The sequence below is a fragment of the Piliocolobus tephrosceles genome, chromosome 1 (genome assembly GCF_002776525.5).
Source record: "Piliocolobus tephrosceles isolate RC106 chromosome 1, ASM277652v3, whole genome shotgun sequence".
In the NCBI taxonomy this organism is placed as follows: Eukaryota; Metazoa; Chordata; class Mammalia; order Primates; family Cercopithecidae; genus Piliocolobus; species Piliocolobus tephrosceles.
This window is the reverse complement of record NC_045434.1, coordinates 178,532,616-178,552,181: the sequence shown is the minus strand read 5'-3', so window position 1 is coordinate 178,552,181 and position 19,566 is coordinate 178,532,616. Positions and strand designations below refer to the sequence as shown.

At 40.5% G+C, this 19,566-nt stretch overlaps 1 protein-coding gene and 1 long non-coding RNA gene across 7 annotated transcripts in view; one reads left to right on the top strand and one right to left on the bottom strand.

Moving 5' to 3' along the window:
* Window positions 1–19,566, top strand: part of ST3GAL3 (ST3 beta-galactoside alpha-2,3-sialyltransferase 3) — a 235,976-nt gene that overhangs the window by 66,790 nt on the left and 149,620 nt on the right. The gene's annotated exons all lie outside the window — the stretch shown is intronic.
* LOC111548734 overlaps window positions 1–19,566 on the bottom strand; it is a 78,445-nt gene that overhangs the window by 41,269 nt on the left and 17,610 nt on the right. The window contains exons 2-3 of one of the 2 annotated variants that reach the window (XR_002733507.2): window positions 8,654–8,777; window positions 3,004–3,087 (exon numbers count right to left, since the gene is read on the bottom strand). This is a non-coding gene — a long non-coding RNA (uncharacterized LOC111548734). Of the gene's footprint in view, window positions 1–3,003; window positions 3,088–8,653; window positions 8,778–19,566 lie in introns of those variants that run through there. The other variant, XR_002733508.1, reaches the window with a different exon arrangement.

The window sequence follows — 19,566 nt, the reverse complement described above, 5'->3', positions numbered from 1 at the left end:
GACAGATAGGAAGGAAAGCCAATGGAAGAAAAAGTTTCAAGAAGTTGTGCAAAGGCATGTATGTGCCCTTGGATCCAGCATTTCCACTTCTAGGAATTCTCCTATTGGGATTCTTGCACGCTTGCAAAATGATCTATGCACAGGGTTACCCACTGCAGCACTTTCTGTTTGTTTATTTGCAGCATTGTTTTTAATAGCAAAAATTTGGAAGCAATCACAGTGTTTACCAGTAGGGAACAAGTTAATTAAATCATGGTTCCCCCATCCCATGAGTACTGTGCACCTGAAGATGAGGAGGCTCTGTATACACTGATATGAAAAGATTCTAAAATATACTGTTAGGGGTAAAAAACAAGGATGGGGAGTTTTGTTTGGGGCTTATAATGTTTTAAACTTTCATCATTGTTGTAAATGGATGTAGCTGGTTTTCATATTCCTTACAATTACAAGATACTGGGTTCTTGGGTTTGTTTTTCTCTGAGCTCTAGTATTCTGTTATTTTTTCTGACTTTCTTATTATGAGCAACAGTTGGCATGGAGGAGTGGCAGATCAAATTTTTAGATTATTAAATTGGCTCCATTTCAAGCCAATCAGCATTGCCTTCTGCTGTTTTGTGCCTGGCTGCCAAGTGCCTTTATATGGTGTTTCAGTTTTTCAATGTAGCAGTCACCCTGAGCCACAAGAGGGCAGAAAAACCTTTTGATTGCCACAGGACAGATTAGCGCTGGAATCACTTCTGGCAAAATCCTGCGTGGAGTAGTTCTTAAACTCACTTACTGGACCGTGGGCACCCGAAGGCAGGCCAGTGTCTAAACCATCAGAGGAGGCAATGGAGGGGTGAGAGGAGAGAGTGTGTATTTTGGAATCCTCTATATCTGCCTTATGCTCCTGGCTCCCCTGCAAATTAGTGAACTCTGCTCCTTACAGTGCTTAACCTCTCTCAGAGCTTGAATATGCAAGACAATAGAGGCATTACAACATAATGGAGCATAAAAGTTGAGGCTTTGGAATCCACACCACCTAACGTAGAGTCCTGCCTCTGTGACTTCGGGTCATTTCTTAACTCTCATTTATTCAATGAGACAGTGTGTGTAGATCTCTTAGCACTGTGTTGTGAACACTCACAAAGTAACTGCTATAATTAGAATAGTAAAAGGTACCAGCACAGATGAATAATATTAATAGATCCTTAATAACTTTTGTTATGTGGCTGTTTTATGTATGTAATAATTTGTTTGGTTACAAGCAAGGAGGTAATATTTTCTTTAAGACAATTTCAGAGCTCCTTTTCTCAGAGGAGCCCTCAAAATGTCTGTGGTATTTCTTACTTTCTTAAAAAGAGTCTTTTAATAGTATAGTACATTCTGAATTTTTGCGGAGTCTCAATTTTAAAGGTTCCGTCCCACTGTGATTTTGTGTATTTTGTATTGGAAAATATAGTATTTGGGCCATATAATGAGGAAGAGTTGGGCAACACGATGTTGCATCAGGATATAGTACCTGTCTCAGGCTGAGATCCCGGGGAAACAAACTCTGAGATAAAGATGAGGGTGTGAAAGGCTTATTAGGAAGTGGTTATGGAATCAATACTCCTGGAAGGAAAAGAAAGGAAATGAGGAAGAAGGGAAGAGAAGGGAAAGATGTGGAGATTGTATACAGGGAAAAATCGGGCCGCGATTCAGTCTCAGTAAAAGGCCTTAGCCCACCCCATGGGGACTAGGGCTCAGATAATCCATGTTTTCTAAGCCATGGAGTGAGAGAGCTGTGCCTTTACAGCTCCTCCTGACCCGTCATTGGAGGAGGGCTGCCCCAGGAAGGGGCATGGCCCTGGGCCAGGCAGCACTCTTCAGCGGATGCATTCCCTGAAGAGGGCTGACAGCTGAGGCCTTTCTGTCCTTCAGGATCCCAGCAGCTGGAGAATAAGCCCTTCGCTTAATGAGTGGCCTCTACAGCTTCCACCATAGTGCCCAAAGGGTTCCCCTGAAAGGGCTAGTAGAGTAATAGAAGATAGCTTTAGACAGAATTGCTTTGAAGCAATACTTAAAAATAATTGTTATTTTTAACTTTAAGAATAAAAATTAAAATAATTTCATTTATCATTTATCATTTTAGTGTCAGGGTGAACTCTAGTGTAACCAACTCCTCCAAATTTCAGTGGTTTAACACAATAAAGGTTATTTCTCTCCTGTCACAATCTAGTGCAGTTCTAAATTGGTGGGGAGGGATTCTGTTCTACCTAATTCATTTAGGGCCACAGACTTCATCTAGTGACTCCCCCAGGCCCTGGGGCCTGGAGTCCTCCACTGGATTCTCTAATCCAGCTCCCAGAGGAGAAACAGACAGGAACATGGAGAACTGTGCAGGTCTCAGTGAAGAGACCTCTCTCTTCAAGCTTCTCTCTTTAAGCACAGAGAAGCTCATGTCCTTCCCTGCAGCGCACGTTCCACAGATCAGTACTCAGTAGCGTGGTCCCACCTAACTAAGAGGAGCAGTCTTGTGCCCAGGAGAACAGGCAGGCCACATAGCCCACAAAGCTACACTGTGATGTTGCTCATAGCTGTGTGGTGGCTCCATTTCATCACTACTGGTGAATCAAAGACACTTCTAAAACTGTATGTTTTAGGTTCCTCACACTTGAAATACCTAAATTGCCACCATCATAATATCATAGTTTTACTTATCTGGGGACATTTTAAAAGGCTGAGGAAAGCTAAACTTTATCAGAAAGAAGGAATAGAAGGGAGGAATACAGAGCTGAGAATTTAAAGATTCCTTGCTCTGGAAAGGCAAAAAAAGGTAAAACAATTTCGTGTGTGTGTGTATGTGTGCGTGTGTGCTTTTTCTTTTTTTTTTTCTAGTGGTATAGAAAATTGAGAAGCCTCTGACCCTGCCATGCAGCTGTAAAAACAAGCTCCTCTTTCCTTCAGCCATACCAGGATGATGTCTTTCACGTGGTAACATGGAGATAGATGTGTGCTGCAGGGAAGAACATGAGCTTCTCTGTGCTTGAAGAAAGAAGCTTGAGGAGACCGGTCTCTTCACTGAGACCAGCACCGTTCTCCATGTTCCTGTTTATCCTCTGAGAGCTGGAATAAAAAAATCCAGTGGAGGAAATTACAAGGAAATAGTCATTCAAATAGCCCTGACAGCTCCTTGCCCGGATTCACATGAATACCACCCAAGTAGCCCTTAAGTCGGAGGAAGAGAGGCCAAGGGAGAGATATCAATGACTTCTTCTGTCAGTCTGTGAGGATTACTGCTGACTGACAGCTTGTTACTTACTCAGCTTTATTCCAGGCAGTGTGGGGCATTTAGGAAGAGAGAGGCACCTGGGCCTGGGAATTTTAAAGACTGAAAGCTGAGACTCACAGGAAGTAATCAAGGACAAGACAATGAGATGCTGTGTTTCAGAGACAACAAAAAAGTGGCGATGTAAAATAAATAAATAAATAAGAAGTGATGTCAAGCAAAGCTTTGAGGAAGAGATGGGCAGTGAAGCAGAGACTTGGCGGGTGGGGTAGGACATTTGGGGACCTGGGGAAGTGGTCTAGCAGACAGAACACTAGAAATATTTTGCAAGCTTCAGTGAGAGCTGAGAGCGACTTATGGTGAATGGTGGGGGGCGGGGAGTAGTGAGACCAAGGATTGCAGAGCAGGGCAGAGTCAGATGATAGAAGGCCCTAAGGTGAGGTGTGGAGTTTAGATTCAATGCAGCAGGGCCATTAAAGACTTCTACCCTTAATGGAAAGACCTGGTGGAAAAGTAGTGTTCTGGACTTTTGTGTGAAGGAAAATTAACAGAACGCAGAGGTTTCTTCTGAAATTTCTATTGAGCACCTAGAATTTAAAATGGGAGGTTGTGTTCCTTTATTCCCTCAGCAAAATAAGAGGAAGTGACTCTCAAGCCTGGACTTGAAAGATTAATGAATAAGATGAGAAATGGATTCTAGGCAGTGATAGTAGCATGAATAAAGTGGAGGGGCCTGGAAAAGGGCTGGAAGAGTCTTGTATGGAATGCAGAGTTTGGATTCTGAGTTAGGCGGAAGCAGCCAATGAAAAGGGTTTTAAGCCAGGGAGAAATGTGGTCGGATTTGCATTTTAGAAGGCTCACTTTGGCAGCTGTGTGGAGGCTAGATTGAGAGAGAAAGAAAAGAGATAAGGATACCAACAGCCACAGCACTTCACCACTTGAGGAGTTTCAGGGAGGGACAGATGCTTGGAAAGGCCTTGTGGTGGAGGTAACATTTGAGCTGAGTAGGGAGGGCTAGGAGGAGCACAAAGGCAGAGGAAATATTATGGATAGAGACACAAGAGTACAAGGCATGGCATGAGTGAAAACCAGGGGAAGATGGACGTGGCTGGCATATAGAGTCTCTGGGGGATGGTACTCCCTGGGCAGGTAGGTAATGAGTCAGGTCACAAAGGGCCTTCTTTATATGTCAGAGTGAACAGTGAACAGTTTAGACTTCATCAGGTAAATGAAGGGGAAGCCACAGACTATACATAAAGCAAGTCTCAACAAGTTTCAGAGGATTGATCACATGCAGAATCAATCCTCTGACCACAGTGAAATTAAGCTAGAAAGGAATAACAAAAAGATAACTAGAATATTAAGAAATGAATTTATAAATAATCATTGGGTCAAAGAAAAAATCATGGGAAGTAGAACATATTTTGAATTGAATGATACTGAAAATATCAAAACTTGGGTGGGGAGCTAGGGGAAGGATAGCATTAGGAGAAATACCTAATGTAGATGACGGGTTGATGGGTGCAGCAAACCACCATGGCATGTGTATACCTATGTAACAAACCTGCACGTTCTGCACATGTATCCCAGAACTTAAAGTATAATTAAAAAAAAGAAAATACCAAAACTTGTTAAAACTTATATGATACTACTATAACCTATAAGCATAGAGAGAAGTTTGTAGACTTTAATGCATGTTAGAAAAATAACCAAAGGTTGAAAAAAATTAGTAATCTAAACATCAATTTCAAGAAGTTAGGAAAGGTACAGCACATTAAACCCAAAGAAGGAAAACAGAAAATAATAGTTTGATGAAAAAGAAAAAAAAAATACAAAGGATCAACAAAGTCAAAAATTTGTTCTTTCGAAAGATTAATATACTTTTCTGAGGAGCAAGTTTTTTAAAAAAAAGATTAATAAAATTGACATGCTGGGCGCAGTGGCTCACGCCTTTAATCCCAGCACTTTGAAAGGCCAGTATTTGAGGATCACTTGAGGCCAGGAGTTTGAGATCAGCCTGGACAACACAGCAAGAGCCTGTCTCTACCAAAAATTTTAAAAAATCAGCTGGGTGTGGTGGTACATGCCTGCAGTCCTAGCTACTCCAGGTGAAACAGGAGACTCACTTGAGCCCAGGTGTTCAAGGCGGCAGTCATCTATGATCACACTACTGCATTCCAGTCTGGGCAACACAGCAAGACCCCATCTCTAAAAATAAAAAATAAAGTTTTCAAAATTAAAACTGACAGACTTCTGGCAAGACTGATTATGGAGGAGGTCTGGGAAGAGAGAAATTGAAGCACAAGTGCCAGTGAACAAAACAGGAAAAGAGACCACACTATAGGAACTATAGACTAGAAAAAGATAAAAAGAGGCTATTGTGAACAATTTTATGCCAAAAGTCCTGAGAATTTTGTGAAAATAGATCCATTTCTAGAATAATATCTGACTAAAACTGACTCAAGACGTCATGGAAAACCTTAGAATCCTATAAACTTTTTAAACCAGTGGAATCAATAATCCAAAATCTTTCTCCCCAGAGAACTTCAAACCCAGAGGGATTCACTGGCGATTTCTTTAGCAGATTGAAAAGAATAATTAATTCCAGCTACAAACAGTTCCAGAGAACTGAAAAAGAGGGGCACTCCTTACTCATTGTTTTGAGACTAGCATAACCTTGATACCAAAACTGAAGAAAGGCAAACTCAAGAAAGGAAGATTAAAGGCCAAGCTACCTAAAAATATAAATGTAAAAATCCTGAACAGAAATTTGGCAAATTCCACAATATATAAAAAAGATAATATATCACCATCTAGTAGTTGGGCTTATCCTAATACACATGGTTGATTTAACGTTAGAGAAATCCATCAATGTAATTAATCACATTCATAGTTTAAACAGGGTTTAATAGATTAAAAAGAAAAACATTTCAGTAGATACAGAAAAAGCATTTAATAAAATTCAGCATGTGTTGATGCTGGAAATGCTTAGCAGACTAGGACTAGCAGAGAGCTTTCATCTGAAAAAGGGTATCTGTTCGTAAAACTCAAGCAAATATTTTAAGGGTGAAATTTTGAAAGTTTTCCCTTCAAGATCAGGAACAAGACAAGAACATTCCCAAACCACTTTTTTTCTCATATTGAGCTGAATGCCTAGCCTGGTGCACTGAGGCAAGAAAAACCCATGATGAAAATCTAAACTGAAGAAGTAATAGTTAGGATGGGGAGGGGAGGGTGTGGGCTTGGGAGACATTTGGGAAGAAGCCTTGTCATGCCTTGGGTTCCTGTGTTCGTTTCTTTTTTTCAACAGATATTGACTAAATATATTATCTGGTAATAGGGAAGGTAGAAAAGAGAAGCAAAGGAAAGGTGCCTAACATTTATTCAGTTCCTACCCCGTGAAGGTGCTGGACTAGATGATTCAAGTGTTTTAGCTTATTTCATTCATATATTCCCTTTGCTCTCTTGAGAACTCATGTAATTAATCGTTAGAGAAACTACATAAGAAAAAGGTAATATACTATGTATTTGCATAAAATCATTCCCATTGTAAAATACTGGTTCAAGCTTGTATTTAGGTATAAAAAGGTGTATTTTATATAGTACTTCTGTTTTTATTTTTTCTTTCTCATTTTTATTCATATAGCAGGTCTTTGAAGTAGAATAAAGTCTGGCAAATGGTCTTTTTCTAATTTTATTTTATTTTATTTTTTTTGAGATGGAGTCTCGCTCTGTTGCCCAGGCTGGAGTGCAGTGGCTGGATCTCAGCTCACTGCAAGCTCTGCCTCCCGGGTTCACGCCATTCTCCTGCCTCAGCCTCCCGAGCAGCTGGGACTACAGGCGCCTGCCACCTCGCCTGGCTAGTTTTTTGTATTTTTTAGTAGAGACGGGGTTTCACCGTGTTAGCCAGGATGGTCTCTAACTCCTGACCTCGTGATCCGCCCGTCTCGACCTCCTAAAGTGCTGGGATTACAGGCTTGAGCCACCGCGCCTGGCCATAATTTTATAGATAAAGAAGCAAGTACAAAATTACACTGATTAGCTCAATTGTCAATATGGGACTGAAACTTTTTATTTTTTTTTGAGACGGAATCTTGCTCTGTCACCCAGGCTGGAGTGCAGTGGCACCATCTCAGCTCACTGCAAGCTCCGCCTCCCGGGTTCACGCCATTCTCCTGCCTCAGCCTCCTGAGTAGCTGGGACTACAGGCGCCGGCCACCACACCTGGCTAATTTTTTGTATTTTTCGTAGAGACAGGGTTTCACCGTGTTAGCCAGGATAGTCTCGATCTCCTGACCTTGTGATCCGCCCGCCTCGGCCTCCCAAAGTGCTGGGATTACAGGCATGAGCCACCATGCCCGGCCAGGACTGAAACTTTAATCTTTCATCCCAGGGAGTAAATAACTTAAACTATAACTCGAACCATGGAGTAAATAATTTAAACTGTGACTTGAAAGCACATAATCAAAAGATTTTTGAAATGGAAATATGTTGGGGTCCTGGGAAGCGTGGTTCAGGGAATCAAGCAGAACATTTTCTAGTAAAAGTCTTTGTAAGACTAACTACGAGAGAGAGAGAGAGAGACAGAGAGAGGGAGAGGGAGAGAGGAGATAGAGAGAAGTGAGGAGAGGAGAGGGGAGGAGAGGGGAAAGAGTAGGGGAAGGAATAGAAGGGAGAAGACCAGTGGACAGACCTCAAGCTTTTAGCTGTGTGCGTAAATTAACGAACAGAAACAGAACAGATTTTAAAAGCATTAACATAGGAGGGAGGGAAGGTTCAATCTCATCATGACTTGCCGAGGTAGGACTGTTGACAAAAATGGGATGATAAAAAGATAGGACATTTCAAAGATTACATTTAAAGGAGAAAAAGAAGCAAGCTGTCCTGGAGGCAAGACTAGGCATGAAAATTGCTTGGACAGTTGTTGTTTTTTTCTTTTTTTTGAAATGGAGTCTCACTATGTTGCCCAGATTAATCTTGAACTCCTGGGCTCAAGCATTCCTCCAGCCTCAGCCTCCCCAAGTAGCTGAGAGTACTACAAATGCACATGAGACTTGGATAGTTGTTGATTGACTGTTAACTCTAGAAACAAAGTTTCTAATAAAATCTTGCCTTGCTTCTTATTGCTTGGAAGAGAGAAGAAATTATTCAATTTAGCAAACATTTCTGAATTCCTGCTGCATGCCAAGTACTTTGCCAAGTACCCAGGATATTATGTCTGGTGAAGTTTGATCTCTGAGCCAGAAGAAAGCTCTGAGCCCTGATCTCTGTCAGATAATCTAGAATGTCCTCTCATGGCATATAAGGCCCTTCATATTCTGATCTCTGACTGTCTTTACAGCTTTATCTTCCAAAGTAACAAAGATAGCTATCCATTGAGTTTAAGTGCTTTGCACGCCTTACCTTCCTTAATCAGATCTTCACTCTTCCATCTGTAGTTGCCGTTTCCCGTGGAATTCTTTTGTCCTTCATCAATTATCCCCTTCTCTTGGACATTTTCATCCTCTACTTTGTCGTGGCTCTTTCCCTTTGGGCAATAAACATGCTTATTGACATATAAATGAAAACTGAATGTATTTTATATTCAAATTGAGTATCTGAATATATCTGTTATAAATAGAATGGCTGGCTTAGAAAACATGAATTTAGAGATTTATTTTCCAGGTACTATAAAAGTGATTCTTGAAAATTATTATATTTAAATAAGTGAGACTGTTGGGTGACTTCTTTTGGAAACCACTTTTGACCCATGACCTAAAATTTAGTCCAGAACTCAGATTGTAATGTTTTAATAAAGGTGTGTGTGTGTGTGTGTGTGTGTGTGTGTGTGTGTGTAGTATCTGTACTATCCAGTTCATGGTCGTTATAGTTGTGATGCTTATAGTGTTAATTTGAGGAAAATAACTTTCTTAGATGAACACCTCCCTCTGTTTTTTTACAGAAGATGACCTGTTTCAAAGGTGTGTGCTCCTGGATGTTGAGTCATCGTTTTTCTCTCTTTCAGGAGCATGGACGTTAAAAGAAAAAATAAGGGGGAATATGAGAAGTCAGCTGATGTGAAACTGAGCATATCCAGCAGAGGTGGTCCTTTTTTTTCTTTTTTTTTTTTGAGATGGAGTCTCACTCTTGTTGCCCAGGCTAGAGTGCAATGGCGCAATCTCTACTCACCGCAACCTCCGCCTCCTGGGTTCAAGCGATTCTCCTGCCTCAGCCTCCCGAGTAGCTGGGATTACAGGCATGTGCCACCACGCCTGGCTAATTTTGATTTTTAGTAGAGATGGGGTTTCTCCATGTTGGTCAGGCTGGTCTCGAACTCCTGACCTCAGGTGATCCGCCCGCCTCAGCCTCCCAAAGTGCTGGGATTACAGGCATGAGCCACTGCGTCCGGCCAGTGGTCCTTTTTTTAATCCTATATGTATATTTGCTTTTTGTCATGATGGGCAGATTTCCTGGAATCTGGAGCACTTGTGACAGACTCAGCCTTCCTTTATGAGCTCATTGCTTACGTCTTATTCTCTCCAGCTACACTCTTGGTAGCTTTCCTTTTGGTGCCCTTTCCTATTGCAGTGATTTTTTGGTTTGTTTTTGTTTTTGAGACAGGTTCTTACTCTGTCAGCCAGGCTGGAGTGCGGTGGTGTGATCATAGCTCACTGCAGCCTCAAACTCCTGGCTCAAGCGATCCCATGGCCTGGTATCCCTTGCAGTGATTTTTTAAAGAGAAAGTTTTAAAATTTTTATTCAGTAGAGTTGTTTAATAAAATGAGGAAATACTTTTCCTTGGCAGATGCTGACTTTATTTACTTTACTGTACTGTACTTTACTTTACGAAAGAGTCTCACTCTGTCACCAGGTTGGAGTGCAATGGCTGATCACGGCTCACTGCAACCTCCACCTCCCAGGTTCAAGCGATTCTCCTGCCTCAGCCTCCCGAGTAGCTGAGATTACAGGTGTGCACCACCATGCCCAGCTGATTTTTTTGTATTTTTAGTAGAGATGGGGTTTCACTGTGTTGGATGTGCAGGATGGTCTTGATCTCTTGACTTCGTGATCCGCCTGCCTCGGCCTCCCAAAGTGCTGGGATTACAGGCGTGAGCTGCTGCACCAGGCCAATTCCCAAATTTTTTTTGAAAAATCACTATATTAATGAATTTCCTAGTTAGTTTTGAATGCTCTGATAAGTGAGAAAGTGGAAGTGAGAAAGGAAGATATGAGGGGTATTGAGTGTTATAACTTTAGTTAATTAATGCCTTCTGAGATAGCTGGATCTTGGGAGCCACATCCCACCTCACTCCAGCGGGCGTGATTTTGACTCCTGATTGACATCCTATCTGTGATTTTTTGTTATTGTTTTCTAAAGACTGAAAGGATACTAACTCAAGCCTTCCTTGGCATCTTAGTGTTGTCTTACTGAGCTTAATACATGCTCTGGTCCCAGGGCTTCCAGCTCTGACCCATTGTTAATCCTTTTTATTTATTTGTTTGTTTCCTTTTAGCTGATGAGCATCAAGATCCTGTTAACTAGATTCCCCAGTTTTCATTTTAACATTTGCCACATTGTCCTGTCTTTGTAGATGGATAGATAGATAGATGATAGACAGGTAGGTAGATAGATAATAGACATTTTTCTGTACAATTTGAAAGTAAGGTATAGAGTTTTTGATACTTCCTCAAGTATTTCAGTTTGCCCCTCCTGAAAAAACAAAGTTTTTCTCCTTCATAGCCATGGTGCCATTATCACACTAAGACAATGGACTTAATTCTTACATTAATTATTTAATAATTAACTTACTAATCACAAGGGCAAAACTGTTCTGTGGTTCAACCCTTAACCAAATGATCCAATTTAATATCACCAGTAGTGCGACAGTCTGTCATGTGCCTTCTGATGTGATGCAGTAAGAAATACATATCACCTACATAGTGTCTGTACCAAGGTGTTTAACCTGAATTTGATCATTAAAAAAATCAGATGGATTCAATATTCAGGACACGCTACAAGCCAGCTGTCCTGAACTCTTCAAAAGAAGACAGTCACATGAGAAAACAAAAATGGAGAGGGTGGGCTGTTTCTGATTATAAGAGGCAAAAGAGACAGAATAGCCAAATGCAATGAGTAAAATTTATTCCAACACAGATATACAAGAAAAAGTTACACAAGACACATGTAGGGGCAGTTGGGTACATTTTAATATAGACTATAATGACAATATTGACTCCTTGTTATTCTTATATATAATAACTCCCTGTTAGTAGTAGTTTTGGATTCCAGTTCTAACTTGGTTTTATCTTTTGCTATTGTTACTCTTGTTTCACTGAGCACATGGAACTATGTATCTTATATTTTAATTTAAAAATGAATTATTTTCTGTCTTACTGCTTTGTGGAAAGTTTTGCAATGATTTGTTTCTGGAAGGCTACCACTTTGCTGCCTGTTAAGGTGTTGGGTGGATCACTGAGGGAGCTCTACTTTCTGGGATCTTCAGGACCTTTGCCTTGCTGATCGTGGACTGGAGTTTTTAGGATAGGGGCCCAGCAAAAGGATGAGAGGAGTCAAGGCCAAGTGTGGGCAAGCCCCATATGAAGAAATAGATGACTCACCTCTGTGGAAGGTGGAGCCAAGCATCTCCAGGGCTGTAGATGTCCTAAAATACAGACTTGTAAAAGTCTGTTGTAGTTCTATGTAGAATTTGGTCATCCTTTCATTTGGAAAAGTGAGTGGTAGGATTTTTGTTTCTTAAAGATGACCTGTTTCCAGATCCTGTTTTATAGCATTGTTCGTTCATTCATTAATTTCTCACTCAGCAAATACATATTGAGTGTCTGCTGTGTGTCAGGTACTGTGCCAAGTGAAAAGGATTATGGAAAAGACATTACGTGTCACCTCAAGTTTTCAATCTAGACAGGGAAACCAACATTAAACACAGGTAAACCTTCAGTTCCATCTGTGGTAAGTAAAAGCAGGGAGCGTGAGAATACCAGAAAGATGCCAGTCTGAGATGCTGTCTCAGAGTCTAGCTCTGACGATGCTTACCCCACACCTCCATCCTCAGCCCCTAGTTACTTCCAGTCCCTGACTCCCTGATTCTGGCACATTCTCTTTCCTAGTGTAAGAGTGAGAACCAGCTAACTTAATCCATGAGTACCTTGGATATCAATTTATGAAGGTAATTTGTTACCCTCGCTGAATAAAAGAAGCTCTTCCTGACTGCCAGAACCTCTCTATTTTTCAAGAGAAGCTGGAAGTCTGATTTTTTTTTTTTGAGACAGTCTCTCTCTTGTCACCCAGGCTAGAGTGGAATGGTATGATCTCAGCTCACTGCAACCTCTGCCTCCCAGATGCAAGCGATTCTCCTGCCTCAGCCCACAGAATAGCTGGGATTACAGGCGCCCACCACAACGCCTGGCTAATGTTTGTATTTTTACTAGAGATGGGGTTTCGCCATGTTGGCCAGGCTGGTCTTGAACTCCTGACCTCAGGTGAACACCTGCCTCAGCCTCCCAAAGTGCTGGGATTACAGGTGTGAGCCACCGTGCTCAGCCGGAAATCTGAATTTTTATGTGAAATCTCCTGACTTATAAATGTTAACAAATTCAGACATTTGCAAACACTTTGTGGGCTAAACCTAATACATCTGTGAGCCTCCAGTTTACAGCTTCTGCTTGGGGGACACAAAAGTGTAGTTATACAAGAATTCTAATTCAAAGATTAGAGAAGTTCCCTTCTTCTTGTCCATACCCTTGTTCAGCATAGTTACCAAATAAAAGATTCAGAATATCAAGGACACAAACCAGAACTTTTTTTTAAAATCCTTTTTATTTTCTTCTCAATATAATATGAAGTAGTAAATAATTATGACTTTCACTCTTCCTTCCTTAACCTAAGCAGTAAAGATCCCCCTATCTTACAAGAGGCAATTGAAGGAGATTTGTCCATGGTCTGCCTCCATTGACCACAGTGTGGTCAGTGTCTCCCTGGAGGTGCGGTGACCTGCCTTCTATTCCTTTTTCTTCCTTTCTTGTAGGTAATAGTTTTCTTGAAATATGGTTTACACACCATCCAATTTACCTACTTAAAGTTCAAAATTCAGTGGTTTTTAGTATATCCACAGAGTCGTGCTAACATCACCACAATTACAAACATCACCACAATTCATTTTAAACATTTTCATTACCCCAAAAAGAAATCCTCAGCCATTTACCATCAGGCCTCATTTTCCCTCAGTCACCCATAGCCCTAGGGCAACCACTGATCTACTTTCTGTCACCATAGATTTGCGTATCCTGGACATTCCATATAAATAGAATCATATAACATGTAGTCTTTTGTGACTGGCTATATAGGTTTTTGCACTTAGGATAATGTTTCAAGGTTTGTCCGTATTATAACATTTATCTCATTTCTTATTATGGCCAAATAATATTCCTTTATAGGATAACACCACATTTTATTTATCCATTCATCAGTTGATGAATATTTAGGTTACTTTCACGTTAAACTCTTATTATCAGTAATACTGAACATTTGTGTACAAGTTTTTTGTGTAGACATACTGTTTTCATTTCTCTTGGGTGTATATCTGGCAGTGGAATTGCTGAGTCACATGGTAACTCTATTCTTAACTTATTGAGGAACTGCCAGACTGCTTTCCAAAGCTTCTACATCATTTTAGAAGTACGTGAGGGTTCCCACCAGCAGTACGTGAGGGTTCCCTTCCTCCCTGTGCCCTCCATTCTTAATACGTATAATGATCAACAGTGATGGCAACCCATTACAACTTCATATTTCTCAGTTGGGGCACTGAAAGCTGTGTCCTCTCTTTTTTAATGGAAATGTTATAAATTAGTAGGCATACAAAATTTCTCATGAGAAAGTATAAAGACTTTGTTGAGCACCTTTCATTTTTGCCCCTTCTCTCGCTTAACTAAGTAATCTCTTGAGAATGGTATGGGACCATGCTCTTTTAAGGACAGTGTATCAAGTTCACCTTTTCCCAGGTGAAAGGAGGAATGTCATATGGCTAATGACTTCAGAGTCTCATCATGTCTAAGCATTTCTGGCACATGCGTATTATACAGGTCCTGCTGTCAGAGAGATTCATATCTTATTTATTATTTGGATTTTTAAAGCAAATCCCAGACATCATGTCATTTTACCCATAAATACTTAATTATGCATGTCTACGTCGTAAGATCTTTTTTAAAAAAGCCAATGTGTTATTACCTCACATTAACAATAATTCCTTAATGTCTTCCAATACACATTCCATATTCAGATAACTCCAATTATTAAAAATGCCTTTTTGAGCTCGTATAGCCAAGACAATCCTAAGCATAAAGAACAAAGCTGTAGGCATCATACTACCCAACTTCAAACTATACTTCAAGGCTACAGTAACCAAAACAGCATGGTACTGGTACAAAAACAGACACATAGACCAATGGAACACAATAAAGAACTCAGAAATAAGACCACACACCTACAACCATCTGATCTTTGACAAACCTGACAAAACAAGCAATGGGGAATGGTGCTGGGAGAACTGGCTAGCCATATGCAGAAAATTGAAACTGGACCCCTTCCTTACACATTATACAAAAATTAACTCAAGGTGGATTAAAGACTTAAATGCAAAACCCAAAACTATAAAAATGCTAGAAGAAATCTAGGCAATACCATTCAGAACATAGGCACAGGCAAAGATTTCGTGATGAAGATGCCAAAAGCAATTGCAACAAAAGTAAAAATTGATAGATGGGATCTAATTAAAGAGCTTTTGCACAGCAAAATAAACTATCATCAGAGTGAACAGATAACCTACAGAATGGGAGAAATTAGTTCAACCATTGTGGAAGACAGTGTGGCAATTCCTTAAAGATCTGGAAGCAGAAATACTGTTTGACCCAGCAATCCCATTACTAGGTATATACCCAAAAAATATAAATCATTCTATTATAGAGATACATGCATTCATATGTTCATTGCAACACTGTTCACGATAGCAAAGATGTAGAATCAACCCAGATGCCCATCAATGATAGACTGGATAAAGAAAATGTGGTACATATACACCTTGGAATACTATGCAGCCATAAAAAGGAATGAGATCATGTCCTTTGCAGGGACATGGTTGGAGCTGGAAGCCATTATCCTCAGAAAGCTAATGCAGGAACAGAAAACCAAAAACCACATGTTCTCATTTGTAAGTGGGAGCTGAACCATGAGAACACATGGACACATGGTGAGGAACAACACACACTGGGGCCTGCCGGGGGCGGGTGGGGGGAAGAAGAGCATCAGGAAGAATAGCTAATGGATACTGGGCTTAATACCTAGGTGATGCGTTGGTCTGTGCAGCAAGTCACCGTGGCACATGTTTACCTATTTAACAAACCTGCACATTCCTGCAGAGGTACCCCAGAACTTAAAATAAAAGCTGATGGGAAAAATAAGCCTTTTCATAGCACTTTGGATATGGGTCCAAACAAGGTCCACACTTTTGGGATTTTTTAAAACTTATCTTTTATTCTAGATTAATTCTTTTCAATTACATTTAGACAAATAAAACAATTACAAAATAAAATGAGTATTTAGTAAGATATCCAGTAGGATATGATCAAATGTGAGGCATCTAGATTTCTTTTTTTTTTTTTTTTTTTGAGATGGAGTTTTGCTCTTGGCAACCAGGCTGGAGTGCAATGGCATGATCTCAGCTTACTGCAGCCTCCACCTCCTAATTCAAGTGATTCTCCTGCCTCAACCTCCTAAGTAGCTGGGATTACAGGGGACTGCCACCAGGCCTGACTAATTTTTGTATTTTTGGTAGAGATGGGGTTTCGCCATGTTGGCCAGGCTAGTCTCGAACTCCTGACCTCAGGTGATCCACCCACCTTCGCCTCCCAAAGTGCTGGGATTACAGGTGTGAGCCACTGCGCCCAGCTAGACTTCTAACAGACTCTTCATTGGCCCTATTGGTAGGTATATGATATGCTGTAATAATTAAGGAACCAGATCAACTAGATTTGAAGCCCCAGTCCTATCCCTATAGGCTGAGTAATCTTGTGCAAGTTACTTTAGTGTTTGTTCATATTGAAATTATACATATGCATAGTTTACAGGGCTTGTTCCCAACAACAAAAAAAGCGCTTCCTTATTATCACCACTAGTTGACTTCCTACCTCTGAGAGGCATTCATTTTTAACTTTTAGCTAATTTGTTTGGTTTTTAACCGCTGAATCTCTAATAACAAGTGTATGTTGCCAGTTCTTGATTTTTCTGTGTTAAGTATTACCTACTGACTTTCCTCAATGGAAGATGAATATTTAATACTCTGTCACACTCACCACTCCTCTACCATAGCCATGCAATCTATCCTCCAATTCTCCTATTATTAGTTAGAGCAATATTCAGTCTATATACCATGACCATAGAAACACTATTCATAGATACCATGATTACTGGTTTTTCACTGCATGTTTTGTTTTTCCTGAAGTCAGTAAAAGTCTTGCTTTTTGCTTTCCTTAGTTTTCTATGTATTTGTCACTGATTCAACCCTAAACTCTTCCCCAGTTGTATAAATTTTTCTCCATATATTCAGACATGTTAGATTGTCTGTCAGCTTCATTTTCTTGAAGAACTCTCTTTGGGAGCCTCTGACACGCTCTCCTTGGGTGGTTTGCTCTCTGTGTAGCCAAACATCTGTGGTCTTGAAGTCCCTGTCACCATCCTCTTGTGGTATATCTCATTTCCTGGGCCCCATATTTTTTTACTTCTTCATTTAATGGAACACATCTTGTACTAATTTCCTGAGAAAGGATATATGAGAGGTAACTTTTTGAGAACATACCTGAAAATGTCTTTATTCTGATTTCACACTTAATTGATAGTCTGGCTGCATATGGAATTCTAAGTTGGAAATCATTTTCCCTCAGTATTTTGAGGATACTGTCCCCATTGTATTCTAGGCTTTTGGTGTTCCGCTTGAGGAGTCTTAATGCTATTCTGATTTTTAATTATTTATATAAAATCTGTTTGTTGTTCTCTCTAGAAATTTGAAATTTCATGATAATATAACTTGATGGAGAGCTATTTTCATACTGTGCCGGACACTCAGAGGACCCTTTTAAGCACAAAACACTCAAAACCTTTAGTTCGGGGACAACTTTATTGAGTTATTCTTTTCAGCATTTTCGTCTTTTCATTTTTTCCCCTTATTCTTTCTTTCTAGGACTCCCATATTCAGAAGTCATCTTTTCTGGGCTCATCCTTTAATCTTTTAAAAATATTTTCTTAATCATTTTTCACCTCTATCTTTTTGTTCTATATTGTGAGAAATTTCCTTAACTTTTCCAATTCCTTTTCTAGTTCTTTTTATTTCTGCTATTATGTATTTCATTTTCCAGGGTTACTTTTTTCTTTTTGTTCACCAAATATATTTTTTATGATATCCTCTACCTGTTTCCTGAATAAAATGTCTTCTCTCTGAGGAGTTTAATGATTTTTTTTTCTGAGTTTTTATCCCCCTGAGTCTTCAGTTTTTCCATGTTGCATTTAGGTTTCATTTGTTTTGGTCTCCTGTCTTTATGTAAAATACTTTCCTCTAATGCCTCACGATCTTGGCTGCCTGCTCATATTTAGAAACCGGGAATCTTGTTTCAGTATCATCTTCATTCCCTCTTCTAGTGGTACCTGATGCTGCCAGTGATTGAGTCTTTGGGGAGTTCTGTGATATAGTTCACGTTCAGTTCAATTTTTCCCACTACCAGCACAAGATTCAGCTTTCTTGAGTTTGCTGACTTCCACTTGTCTACTTGGTTTCCAGTTTTGTGTCTCTTCTGTTTTTGTCCTGGGTGCTTCTGCTTTACAATGAACATGCAGTCTTTTCTGTCGCTTGGGGAGATTTGAAAGGGGAATAATCTAAATCTGGTCAGCAAACTGTGGTTCCTATGCCAGATCTAGCCAACAGCTTGTTTTTGTGTGGTCTGACTTAAAAATGATTTTTATGGCCGGGCGCGGTGGCTCAAGTCTGTAATCCCAGCACTTTGGGAGGCCGAGACGGGCGGATCACGAGATCAGGAGAGAGATCGAGACTATCCTGGCTAACACAGTGAAACCCCGTCTCTACTAAAAAATGCAAAAAACTAGCTGGGTGAGGTGGCGGGCGCCTGTAGTCCCAGCTACTGGGGAGGCTGAGGCAGGAGAATGGTGTGAACCCGGGAGGTAGAGCTTGCAGTGAGCTGAGATCCGGCCACTACACTCCAGCCTGGGTGACACAGCGAGACTCCATCTCAAAAAAAAAAAAAAATGATTTTTATATTTTTGGGCCAGGTGCAGTGGCTCATGCCTGTAATCCCAGCATTTTAGGAGACTTTGGGAAGCAGGCAGATCATTTGAGTCCAGGAATTTGAAACCAGCCTGGGCAACATAGTGAAACCCACACTCTACTAAAAACACAAAAAATTAGCCAGGCATGGTGGCACACGCCTGCAGTCCCAGCTACTAGGGAGGCTGAGGCACGAGAACCACTTGAACCCAGGAGGCAGAGGTTGCAGTGAGCTGAGATCACGATGCTGCACTCCAGCCTGAGTGGCAGAGCAAGGCTGTCTCAAAAAAGAAAACAAAACAAACAAACAAACAAACAAAAAAATTTTTACATTTTTAAAGGGTTGCTGAGCAAAACAAAACAAAAAAACAGATGGATATGTGACAGACTGTGGCCCACAACGCCTAACATATTTGCTGTCCACTTACAGAGAAAGTTGTTCAGCCCCTATTGAAATCTCCTATTTCAAACTGGAAGACTAGTTCCTTCCCTCCCAATGCCCACAGCCATTGATCACCTCCCATTTCACAGAGAAAATCAATCTAGTGGACAATCTATTCCTTACTCTCCCATCCCTATACCAAACCACTGCGGTTTGCAGGTTACCCATAATACTTCATTAAGTCAAACTGCAATGAATGTCAGAAGTCATTGAAAACCTCCTTGTTAGTGAATTCACCCCCTATTTTTTCAGTCTGTATTTTACTGGCTGCTCTATGACATTTGATAATGTGTGGCTTCCATTCTCACGGAGTCAACTGAGCCAGCTCTTCCTGAGATTGCCAGTAGCATCCTAATTGCCAAACCCAGAGAATGCTTTTCACACCTTATCTTCTCCTTTCTTTTGCTACATTTAACATTATTACGGCCCATCTATTTCTGGAATATTTCTACTCCCTTGTATTCTGTGATACTATTTTCTCTTAGTCCTCACCATCCCACACCCGATCAGTTTCCCAATCCTGTCCGTTCTCCCTTTGAATTTCATCCCACCCC